Below are 13124 nucleotides of genomic sequence, written 5' to 3'. Positions count from 1 at the left end.
AATAAACCAAAAGATAACCCTGAGTCTTATAGGCCCATAATGATTACACCTGTGATGGGGAAAATAATGGAGAAAATGATTTATCACAGACTCCTCTGGTTTGTTGAGAAAAAATAACATGATCCCACACACTCAAACTGGATTCAGGAAATACCACTCCTCAACAGATGCTTTCATTTTGCTAACAAATGCAATAAATGAATCTTTCTCAAAAAATAACATCCTAGTGGCAGCTTTCCTAGATTTTGAAGGAGCTTATGACAATGTGAACCACCAGATCCTTTTAAATAAGCTTGCAAACCTTGGAGTACCTCCTAAGCTAGTACCCTTTATTAAATCATTCATAGAAGTGCAAAGTTTCATTGTTTGTGTTAGTTCAGCCTCTTCACCCCAAAAGACAATATCCAAAGGCCTACCTCAGGGAGCAGTCCTCAGTTGCCTCCTATTTGCCCTATATCTCTGGGAAATGAACCTACCCCACACGAATCTACAATATGCTGATGATCTGGTGCTATGGTCATCTGGCAACACCTTTCAGATAGCACAGTCAAATCTACAAAAGTCACTTTTCCAGTTTGAAAAATTCTCTCAACATTCAGATTTACCCATTGCACCCACCAAGTCAAAAATAATCCAATTTCACCGGAAGCGAAACCATGTTAATGCAAAACTAACTCTAAATAAAATAACTATTCCAGAAGATAATAATATTAATTACCTAGGTCTCATGCTTGACCAAAAACTTAATTTCCACCTCCACATTTCAAACACAATAAAAAAATGTTATAGAAAAGCAAATATACTAAAAAGACTCCTTTCCACACCCTGGGGTTGTAAGGAGAAAACCTTACTCCAATTTTATAAATCACATATAAGACCCCATATTGACTATGGGCTCATTGTCTATGGTGAATGTGCAAAGACCCAGATGCAAAAAATTGAAACAACACAAAATGATATAATACGCCTCATATTTGGTCTTAGGAAACCCACAAGCACCAAGTTTCTGCTTATGGAGAGTGGATTAACAACAATAAGAGAGAGCCATAGGTTTCTCTTGATAAAACATCTTACAAAAATTGAATCAAATAGCTCACATAATTGGTTAAGAAATCCAGCAATGTATAGAGGTATTGCAGATGAGTATGCCAATATTCAAAAGAAGTTCCCTGTACCAGCAAAGTCTATTGCACCTACTTTCCCCCAATCCCCTCCATGGAATTGGTCATTTCCCATAATAAATACTGAATTTTCAAAATGGAATAAAGATTTAACCCCCATTGCTTTTGTCCAGAAAAAATTTGCAGAACTTAATACAATTACCTATAAAAATCACCTCCAAATATTTGTTGATGGGTCAAAAATGGATGAGAAGGTTGCAAGTGGTGTTTTCCTTCCTCACCTGAAAATTGCAATGGGCGAGAGATTATTTCATAATTTATGTATAATGTCTGCTGAGTTAAATGCCATAATCATGGCATTAGAACACCTTAAGCAAAACCAACCTTTGATTGAAAATTCGAATAATATTATCATCTATTCCGACTCTTTATCAAGCATTGAGTTGCTGGCCTCAGCTCCTCAATATAAGTTGGACATTGACACTTATCATTGTCTCAGTATTATTGATAATCTTGCTTCAAGTGGCATAAAAACTTACTTTCAGTACATTCCTAGCCACTCTGGTATAATTTGTAATCATCAAGTTGATGAAATAGCAAAAAATGCTATAAATATTGACCAGCCAAGTGGGAGACCAATCTCCATTAGAGAAATTTACCGAAGGAGACTATCAGATACTAATTTTAATAAGAATAATCCTAGCCTTTCCCCCTTTCCCAATAAGTATTTTTCTAAAATTTATCATAGAATTCGTTCTGGAACAAATGGACTAAATTTCCTTGCATTCTCATATAAGCTTTCTAATTCAAGTGGCTCAATTCCCTTGTCCCCTCTTTGCAGGCATTGTAATATGAATAATGAAACAATTGACCATTGCCTATTTGAATGTAATATGCTGACGTCTGCACAACATACCTTGCTTTGTAAACTGTTAAAATACTTCAAACACCACAAAATCCCACTATCAGCCAAGAGCCTAGTCAACTATACCTGCACACAGAGCATAGAAATCGACATCTATCATCTTATATTCGAACTCCTTGAGTCGAAAGATCTACTGAAAGATATCTGAAAATATATAATAAATATGAGGCAATCAAGCCAGTAGCTCTGTAGCCCACAGAGTGAAGCAAAAGGAAAAGGGCTAAATAGTTTTACTGAAAAGCCCGCCTGCTGTTAAATAGAAGAAGAAGAAGAAGAGTGTCATCAATGTTTTTTGGTGTGGGTCAGATCCATAGTGTCTTGTACTTTGTAGCATCGAAGCTTAATCCTAGGCTCTCAAGATTCCCATTCAACATGTTAATGTTGCTCTGCAGGATGGTTGTATCTTCTTGTTTTGCCACTGGCCTGAAAAGCTTTGTGTTGTCTGCAAAGAGCTTGACGCGGCTGGTGATACCTTCAGTTATGTTATTTATGTGGAGGATGAAGAGTAGTGGCCCTATTATGCTCCCCTGGATGATGCCACTTGGTACATTAGCTTTTGATGACAATGTGTCTTCCACTTTAACAATCTGGCTATGGTCAAGTAGAAAGGAAGATATCCACAAAATCATCTGCTCACTTATACCAAAGGTACGAAATTGTGAGAGCAGGGTGCTATGGGGGACTTTGTCAAAAGCCTTCTCAACATCAAACAGAACCACCAGAATACTCAGGCCACTTTCAAGGACTGTTGTTCACTCGTCCAGAGCCTCCAGGAGCTGATTTGTGCAGTTGCTTCTTGGCATGAAGCCAAACTGTTCTGCACTAATCATTTGATTTTCAGATATAAAATTCATAATCTTGTTGCAGACTAATTTTTACATAATCTTGGAGAGCTGGGAAGTTAGGCTTATTGGCCTGTATTCGGGGACACTAGATTTGCCCCCCTTCTTATGTGTGGGAACAACATTAGCTTATTCTTCTTTAGCTGAGACTATACCATGCTGTAGGGATGTACCAAACAGGTGAGTAAGTGGCTCTGCAACTTCTTCAGCAGCAATCTTCAGCCACCTGGCTAAAATATACCCCAAGTTTCAGGAGCATTGTTTGGGGGTGGCAAGGGGGATAGTTGCTCCCCCAATAATTTGAAAAAAAATTATTATACATCCCATGTCCTTTGACTATCTAGATATATATAAAAACATTTGTGCTTCATAATATGCACAATAGACTAATTTTAGCTAACATATTTTGTATGAAGCCCTACTATACTTTATCCTCAACTGCCCCCCCCCCCCGAATGTGGAAATATATAGCCAAAATCATATATTTTCTATCTATTCTCCCAATGCATCTCTCTGTTGTTTCAACCTGTGTACCTGGAAATTGAATCAACTGTGACAAAACAAGAACTAGAAAACAAGTGATGGGTGGCAGAATGCATTGAATTATATAATTTGGGCAATATATTTGCACATGAGGGGGGTAAAGTATAGCAGGACTGCATGAAAAATGTGTTAGCTACACTTAATCTGTATATTATGAAGTTTTTTTTTTTAATTAAAATGCTTCCTTCTCTAGGCTTGTACCAAAAAAAAATGCTAAGACAACAATACCTACTTAATAAAATGCAGAAAATTGTGGCTAAAACATTTTGAGGGTGGTTACACAATACTTTAAACTTAACCCCTCAATAAAGTGCAAATATATAGCCCACGATATATATATTTCCCATACATCACTCTTATTTCAACTTAATACCTATAAATAGAATCATCACTTGTAAAATTAAAAAAACACACATTAGGGGTGGGGATGGGGGTAAATTTTATTTCTGATGTAAATGGGAGGTAAGTTTAAACTTTACCACCACCCCCCTAATGTGCAAATATATACCCTGAATTGGTATATAGGGGTGGGGCTAAAATTCATTTCTGACAAAAATGATTATTATATTCATGAAGAGCATGAAAAAGGCATCAAGTGGTGTATTCACTTTATTTGTAACTCAATAATATGATTTGGTAAATATTTACCCTTTAAGACCCTGTGTCAAAGATTAGAAAACAATTTCTAAGATTAAATTCAAGCTTTAAAGTTTAAATGTGTGGCCAAGATTAGGCTCTACTGTTGTTAATCAGTATATTTGAAATTGTAAGCATTGTATATAGTTAAAATATTCAAGCTAATCATATGCTTGTTAAGAAGATTTTGACATATTCAATAGTAAAATGGTAAATATTGAGCAGTTCATATAATTGACCAACAAATAAAGTGAATATACTGCTAAATGTCAATTTTTATATTCTTTCTGGATACAATAATTGCTTTCCTTGCAAATTAATTTTTAAGCCCTTTTAGGACCCTTGAAAATAATAATTTCATTCTATATTTTATGGATATAAAAATGGGCTATAATATTTTTTTGAAGCTTACTATTTCATTATAAATCCATTTTATACAGGTTAAATAGGCTAATTCACAAACATTGTTTTGTCAAGATTAAGTTGAATAAAAGGGTAAATTTTTACCAGATCATATTATCGACTTATGAATAAAGCAAACATATCACTTGGTGCCTTTTTTTATGCTCTTTCCAAATATAATAATCATTTTTGTTGGAAATGAATTTCGCCCCCACCCCTATATATGCCAATTCAGGGTATATATTTGCACATTAGGGGGGTGGGGGTATATTTTATTTCTGATTTAAATGGGAGGTAAGTTTAAACTTTACCCCCACCCCCTAATGTGCAAATATATAGGGTAAGACACCCAGTAGTTGGCCACCTGCCTATTCTCGGACAGAATCTTTTATACTATTTTAATGACCAATTTAAAATGACCCGTTTGTATGTCCGAGTTTAGGCAGAATTGTCACTTGTTAGTAAATTCAAAAATAGGAGGCGCTGTACAAGTGAAACTATTTAAATTAGTAACCTACTTGTTCAAAAATTCTTCAGAAATTTTTTGATACAAAAATTAAGTTTCTAGGTGGTATAATACAGTAATTAGAGTAGTTTAAATGTCGAAAAGCTTTCAAAGTGATTTAAGTGTCAGACTACTGGGTGTCTTACACTATATAACTTAAATGGGTATATATAGGGGTGGGGGTAAAATTCATTTGTGACTATCATGATTTTCTTATTTGGAAATAACATAAAAAAGGAATCAGTGGTATATTCACTTTAGTTGTAAATCAATCATATGATTTGGTAAATATTTACCAATAAAAGAAATCAAAACACTCCTCCCATGTTTCTTTCTTATACTGTTAGCCTATGCTGCTTAAAAACTCCCTTTTCACCTATATGTTGGAGAATATCAAAGCAGCTAAAAGAAGAATGACAAATGGAAAAATGGAGAAATTGTTTTGAATTTTTCATTCAACTTAATTGTGACAAATCAATGCTTGCAAATTTTAACAGAATTTATTTTAATGAAATAGGCCTAGTAAGTTTGAAATCAAGCATCCCAATCCAGTCCCTACAATGCTCCAGATCAAATCAACAAAATTGAGCTGCCTTACCATAATCTTTAAATCCTTAACAACCACAAAGGCAGAGGTAGGAGCTAAACAAAATCATCTATAACCTAGTAAGGCGCAATTAATCTTTTTCTAAAAAGCTTAATTAACATGGCATTTCAAACAAAAATTGATTGAGAAATTTCCATTCTGGAGGCTAGCCTACTTTTAGGACCAAAATTTCCCTAAAAGAATTTTTTTCATTCATTAATAAGTGTAATTTTGGTTGATCAGGTTATTTTCTTCGATAGAAAGACACACATGAAAAATTAAATTTCTTTTCACAATTCAGAGCAAAAAAAAAGTTAGATAAACTTTACCAGGTCAAGAATTTACGAAAACATGAAAACCAATTTCATTTATTTTGCCAAAGAACGTGAGAAACATTTTATTGGCGGCGTGCTGTATAATCCATACCAAATTAATGAAAAGGAAAAGACGCTCTTCTATTGTCTTTTTTGTGCGTGGCAAATTCCTGCCGCATAACACTTCTTGTAGATCTCTAGATCAACAGTTCTGGTGAAACCAAAATTATACAGGAACGGTAATTTGCATGAGAAAAAGTGTGGAAGCTTCAAATTGTCATGCATACATTTGCATTGTTTGTAACTTCTTAAACTTTCTACACTTCTTCATAAGATATAGCATCCAAATTGTCTCTGATTAGATTGGCTGTTCGATTCCTAGTACGGTTTTCTTTTAGAAATCACCTCTGATGTGTACTAACTAGAAATTAATTTCTGCTTAATGATAGTAATAATGCAATAAGAGGTTGAAGAGCAGTAGAATTTGAATTAAGTAATTTGACCATCATTTCATTATCAAAACAATAATTTTCCATTTCTAACATAACCTTGAATTTAAATTGACCCAAAACTTTCACGAATAGAACCCACCACCAGCTTTTACACTTGTGAGTTAAGTTGACCCGATAATTTTGATCAATAAATCGGATCAAATCAACAGGCTTGCAAAACCAAACAGATATTGGGAAATTGATTTTTTCAGTTAGAAATTATGGAATCCTATATTCCATAGCTGAAAAAGACCATAAGAATAGGTTACTTGTAAGAAAAACATGGGCTAAAGTCTCAGAAGAAGTTGAAGCTAAAATTAGTGGGCTAATTTATGAATAGGTCTAATTTGAAAAATATAGACCAGTTTGTTTTCTTTCGGGCAGTATAGCCTGTGTTTTGGCCTTAAAGACCTTCGCTGGGCATAGCAGCTTAATATCTAGACAAGCACGAGGCAGGTTGATTCAAGTAGTGGTACTTTTGAGCACTCAATTTATTTCTAAGCTGGAACAGAAGTCAAAAAGAAAAAAAAATAGAACAAACAATTTAATTTCGCACTTACGGCTATTTTTAAATGTCACCATTACTGATATTTTTTATGCATGCCGCTTCTATACCCTAATATGACAAGATAATGGCATTGCCCTAGGCTATTTAAAAAAGCTGAATCAAAACATGCGAATCTCGTTTCCCATTTTTAATTTGATATTTCACCGAAAAAAATTGTATGCGTTGGAACCCAGGGTTAGACGGCAAAAAAAGGCCTAAAGACGCTTTCATCTTTGGGGTTGGAGGGGGGGTAAATATCGTAACGTATATTTACCCAGCAACACAAAAATAACCCCTTTTAAACTTTTCTTTACATTTTCTAGAAGATAAGTTAACCAATTTTATGAAAAAGCCACAGTAAGTAAGCTTAAGCCTCATTTTATTGATATAGTGCCTTGTCTTAATTAGTGAATAACGGCAATGACAATTCTCTATGTTTGGACTTTAACATTAATAAGGCTAATAACGCTAACAAACCTAACGTAAAACAACTTTCTATTTTTTTCATTTATCTGGGTATTAAAGCAATGCCTTGTTACAGGATCAGTCCAAAAAGAGTAGGGTTGTGGCTTCTTCTGATTTTCTTATATCTACTAACAAGGTGAATAATAGAGGAAAAGAAGATTGGGTCTCTTCTAATCGGCAAACTCATGAATTAAGACAAGGCAAATTCTTCTCTCACAATTCGTATATAAGCCCACTAAGATATATTATCATTATGGCCCTCAATAACCCATTAAGACAGGACTCAACCAAGACGGGTCTTGTTAGTAGGACTAGTAGTTCTAATTTCTGCTTGTGAAACCATATGGAAGCCGTAAAGTTCTTTATACTGACTATTTTCAATGTTCATTGCTGTGCAGTTTTATTAGTTGCTTGCTAAAACAAGTTTGTTCGTAAGGCATTAAATAAAGCATAAATCAAGTGCAAAAAAAATAAAGAAAAGAAAATACTGCCAGTCCTTGACAAGACAGTTGGCAAATACAAAGAGAATTCAAAAGTTTAGTATAATCCTGGTATTTTCTCCTTTGTATTTAGACACAGCGCAAATAAAACGAATTTGGGACAAGCATGAATTCAAGGGAGGGGTGACGGGGGCGATCCCCCCCCCCCAAACAAAATTTTTAAGACTCCTTCCTAAATTATAATATCGAGCATTAAGAATTTATATTCGAAAAATAAGAACTGAAAAATATCCATCGTTTTCAAATTTCATCAAACACAGTAAAATTATTCGTAAATATTCTGTGTTATAAACGCAAGACTGAAACATTTCTGTGAAGTGAGGGAAAACCCACTCGAGGGTAAACCATGAGCAAGGAGGTTGGACGGTGATGAATTCAGTGTTGCGACCGGGGTTGCCACCCTTAATGATTTATTACTATTTCTAGTGATTTTTTATGTTGCCTAAACAAAAAAAATCACTGAATCAGTAAACAAATCACTAGATTATTGAAGAAAATAACTAAATCAACCAACAAATCACTAAAATCTAATGATCTTTAAAGCTTGCTGGAGGGCAACCCTGGTTGTGGCTCGTTATGAGAATGCGGAGGCTGGTATCGCTTATCAGTGCTCCCTGGAGACGGAAAAAAAATTCAAATTGTCTGTCGGTGGCTAATTGTTTGCTTATCTTGTTTTTACATCTGGCTAGGGAAAGCCTGCCATAGTAAGTTGCATTTTATTTATATTATTAAAGAAGGAAGCGTAGTTGTCTATATGCTTACTACTTCATTCAGAAGAAGTAATAGCAGATGGGACGAATGAGCTTCGGTATTTTTTAAGTTGCATCTCTACTTTGTATAGCAAGTAGTTACTATTTATCTATAGTTAGAATTTATTGTTTATTTCTCTTATTTGATATTTTATACTATAATTTTTAAAAGAATATTTAAATTACACTAGTTTAAAGTGCGTTACCAAGTTGTGGGTGGGGTTGTTATCTGTAGAGTGAGTTGCATTGCAACAGCCTCTACCTGCTATTTCTCAAAACTTTTGTCTTAAAGAGTGTTTCAGAAACAAAACTGGCCAAACCTACTTTGACCTTACAAGGTTTCTAGGGCTTCGGGGTCATTCTTCTGAGCTATAAATAATTATTACCCTACTATTATCTCTTTCCCCTTCATTTTTCTAATTGTTTTAAACAACTGTCGTTAGCATCATTTAGCTGATTCTTGCCGGCTTAAAAACAAACTGGGCTCGTTGAGTATTAAGATAGTTGTAAAAAATAGTATCGAATAAAAATTACGCGTTTTATTCATCTGTATCATGTTGACAAAAACAAATTTGATCCACTTTAACTAATAAATAGCGAAGTTGAGATATTTTTTTCCTTTAGCCCCATAGCTCAAAACATAGATTTTGGCCTAATAAAAATATGCCTTGTCTCTTCAACTCAAGTTTTTATCCACTCCTGACTTTAAAAAAGTTCTGTCAAAACAGTGTCCAACCATAAGTTTTACGTAAATCTCTTAATCACTTTAATAAATCTAAATGGATGGTATATCCCTTGTATTAAGGGAGCAATAGCAGATTTTCTACTTTTGAAAAAGCTGTTTCAAAATTGACAAAATTTGACAAAAAGCACTTTTTGTCAAATCGAAATCTAAAAGTAAATATAACTGTGATTAAGAAATTAAAAAATATTAAAAACAATTCTGAACTAATCGTGTTTACCTTGAAACAGTATTTGTTATTTTGCATCTTTATTTTTACCGGAGGCTGGCGCGCCGGAAAATTCTACTGGAAATTTCACCAAGACCCAATTTCACATACACATAGAAAATCAACCCCAGATATCCCCCACCCCATGTAAAACTCCTCGACATGCAAATAAATAAAAGTTCAACTAGGGATAAAATCCTTTTAATAGACAGTGATAAATTTCACAAACAGTGATAAATTTCACAAAAATACTAGATATTTCGGTCACAGATGCAGTGACTATCATCAGTTTAACTACTGATAACGGGCACTGCATATGTGACCGAAATATCTAGTATTTTTGTGAAATTTATCACTGTCTATTAAAAGGATTTTATCCTTAGTTAAACTTTTAGTTATCGTCATGGAAAGGCAGTGTGGTCTCCGAAATTATCTTCCACATGCAAAATTGAGCAGCCCAAGAGAAAGTACAGATAAGTACCTTAAAATGACGACGAGATGTCCTAAGATTTAACAAAATGACAAGATATCAAAAACAGTTCTAGGACAAAGGCTGGTTGGTTTCCAGTCACTTCCGACTTAAAAAAAAGGACTAGAACCCTCAATTTCCTATCACATGAGCTCCCTCCAAAGTTTTTACGATCACGAGGGGGATGTTGGGAATAAAAAGGGGTCAGCCCCTTCCTATATGGAATAAATACTGCTTGTTTTCGGATTGAATGTTACTCTTTACTTCAAAATAATGGTGTAGACCAGAAATATTCCCGGAAATAAAGAGGGAGTATCTATAAACTTGTAGCTCCACCCCTTCCTTAGAAACGAATTACGCATTTATCTGAAGGCTCAATGAGTTAGGATGCTTTGGCATTAAAATGCACCCTTTGAGGCATCTGCTCCCCTCCCCCTAACTGCAAAAAGATCAGAGAGCCCTACTAAGGGTTCCAAGCTCTGATCTACGACAACTTGGAATTCGAACTTTTTTTATGTTTTTTTTTCTGATTTATATGTTGATTCTATCTTATTCATTTATCTGTTATAGGTTTTTTCCGCACTGTTAGACTTTTTATTTCTTCCGGTTTGGGTTTTATTTCTTTTTACTTTACGCGTTGTCTGTAGCTGTCTTTTTATTTTAATCCGGTTTGTTTTGTTTTTATTTTTGCTCAGAAAATATGAACAAATTTCGTTAAGACTTTCTTAGGTATTTTTTCTTGATAAAAATCCACTTTTCTTCTCAAAGAAGCTTCTAGATTTCTTTGTTATTCTGATTTATGTTCTATTTGTTTTTATTTTACGATTTTTTTTTTATCTGGTTTTGTTTTGTTTGTTTCGGACACTTCTAAAATATTTCGAGTACTAAGGAAGTACATCACAATAACCTCCAATAACGACCCTAAAAAAAAAAAAAAAAAAAAAAAAAAAAAAAAAAAAAAAAAAAAATTAAGACCATAATGATCCTAGTCAACGCAGTATTTCAGTAACTCGGATTAATCTGGAAATTCAGTATACTCACAAAGCGGAAAATTAGACTCACAAAGCAGCACTTCGTCTATACTGAGTAAATTTATTGGATGCCTAAAGCTAACTGCAAAACCGAAGGGACACCTTATCGCCTTTTTGGCAATAACGATTATTTTGAAAGCGAAACCTTGGACAAATGCTTACGTGCCAGACTTATGCTTCCGTTAATGCTTCTCCACTGGCTGTCAGACGGAAGCACCTGTCAACGAAAAAGACGAGGGGATTAGAGTCTACTCACTGACATTCTGTGTGCCTCTGGAGTAGCGGTCGGCACCGTTTCTGTTTTTGGCCAAAACAGAAACGGTAAAAAACGGCAATGAAAAAACGGAACAGAAACGAAAACGGTGAAAAAAAAAAGTAAAGCCTTTTACTTTTTTCCTTTTTTTTACTTAAAAACAGAAACGACCTGTTATTACTTAAAAAACGGCCGTTTTAACAGATATTTCTGTTTTTTTTTTCAGTTTTTTAGATTCACGAGAGTAAAGTGAATATTTATTAATATAGATTAATAAAAAAGACCAAATATACAAAAATACCAAATATATGAAAAGACCACATAAATTAAAATTTATCACTTAAAAACATTCGGAGTTCAAGTGACTTTGCAGTCATTCGTGAGCACTGCTTTCGCGTAAAGTACCCTGCAATACTAAATGCACTCTCACTGGGTACTGAAGTTGCAGGGACTGATAGATACATACATGCAATTTCACTTAACTTCGGGTAAGTGTAAAAGTAATCAGACCAAAATTCTAGTGGATCAGAATTATTTTGTCCTGATCTTCGTCTCTCGCTCAAAAACACAGGAACTCTCTCCTCATATGCCCTGATAATATTTGCTGCCAGGAGGTCAATGCTCATACTCTTGGCATTTTGCCTCGTAGAGTTCATCCGTAATCCAGTCGTGTAGAGAAACTTAGAAAACAAGCTGTGTTCTTGGTCAAGAGTCTCTGGTGACCCTTTTCGGTTAGTCCCTGCCTTAGTAGGAGCGACGTCAATAGGGAAAGATGTGGAATTCAATTGGATTGGATCGAGTTCTTCTGTGCTTCTCTGCTCGGAGATGAATTGCTGGAGAAGCGAGGAGATGGACTGACCCGACTCTCTGTCTACATGTGTCATTTTTTCATAAATTGCAGGGTCCAAAAAGCCAGCTCTTGTGAAGAGCATCATATCAAACTTAGGACTGGCTGAAAAATATCTCCTGAGCTGAACAACTAGAAGTTCCTTCAGCCCATTGATTGACTCAGCCATAATACTAGTATCTGGAGTATGACAAAACAACAGTAATCCCTTAATCATCAGCACGACTTTGCTTGCCGAAACCTAATTGTATCCACTAGCTATCACTGTTGCCTGTTTGAACGGGCGAAGAACCTCAATGACAGCTTCCATGATGGACCACTTATTGCTGTGAAGTTCGAGCTCTCTAATCTTAGCGTCACGTAGGTTTTGGTTGAAGAAGTCACGCAGTGGCTCTTTCGGGCACAATACATTTCTATCATGGTAAGTGTGCTGTTCCATCGAACGTTCATGTCTTTTGTGATGGATGGACTAAGATTATATGTCTTGTAGATAGCTTCAAAAAGATCGTGTTATTTGGAAGATACTTTCATGATTCTATTCAGCTTTCGTATTTTTTACCAGTGCTGGTCCCAGCGTCAATACTTCACTAGAGACGCCTCTTTGTCTAGGTATTGAGCTCTCACTATCGCTGTCAAGGTCTGGATCCTTTAATTCTGAGCTACTATCATCATCATTACTGCAGTCGGAATACCCAGTTTCTTCAATGTCATCATCTCCTACAATCAGGTCAGGAAAGTCATCTTGTTCAGCAGTATCAATGTTGTCACCAGATTCTGAACTGGATCCTGAATCATTTAGGTGGGGAACACTCACTAAATCTGCCTGGTTTCTGCATTCCCACAGCTTAAGGGCATTAGTCACCACATTATGCAGGTTGTGTGCAAAGCATGAGCTTCGCATAATGTCACCGTCTCTGAGAGCCTTTACTATATTAGCTCCCGAATCAG

At 35.2% G+C, this 13124-nt stretch overlaps 1 protein-coding gene across 1 annotated transcript in view; it reads right to left on the bottom strand.

The window, feature by feature from the left end:
• Nucleotides 1-5927, bottom strand: part of DPCoAC (dephosphocoenzyme A carrier) — a 41433-nt gene extending 35506 nt beyond the window's left edge. The window contains exon 1 of the mRNA XM_089094436.1: nt 5890-5927. The gene's annotated coding sequence lies outside the window, so the exon portion shown is untranslated. The remainder of the gene's footprint in view (nt 1-5889) is intronic.
• Between the last annotated feature and the right edge of the window lie 7197 nt (nt 5928-13124).

This window comes from Artemia sp. Qi Xiang Cuo, chromosome 9 (assembly GCF_049724085.1).
Source record: "Artemia sp. Qi Xiang Cuo chromosome 9, ASM4972408v1, whole genome shotgun sequence".
NCBI lineage: Eukaryota > Metazoa > Arthropoda > Branchiopoda > Anostraca > Artemiidae > Artemia > Artemia sp. Qi Xiang Cuo.
This window is presented reverse-complemented; position numbering and strand designations above follow the sequence as displayed.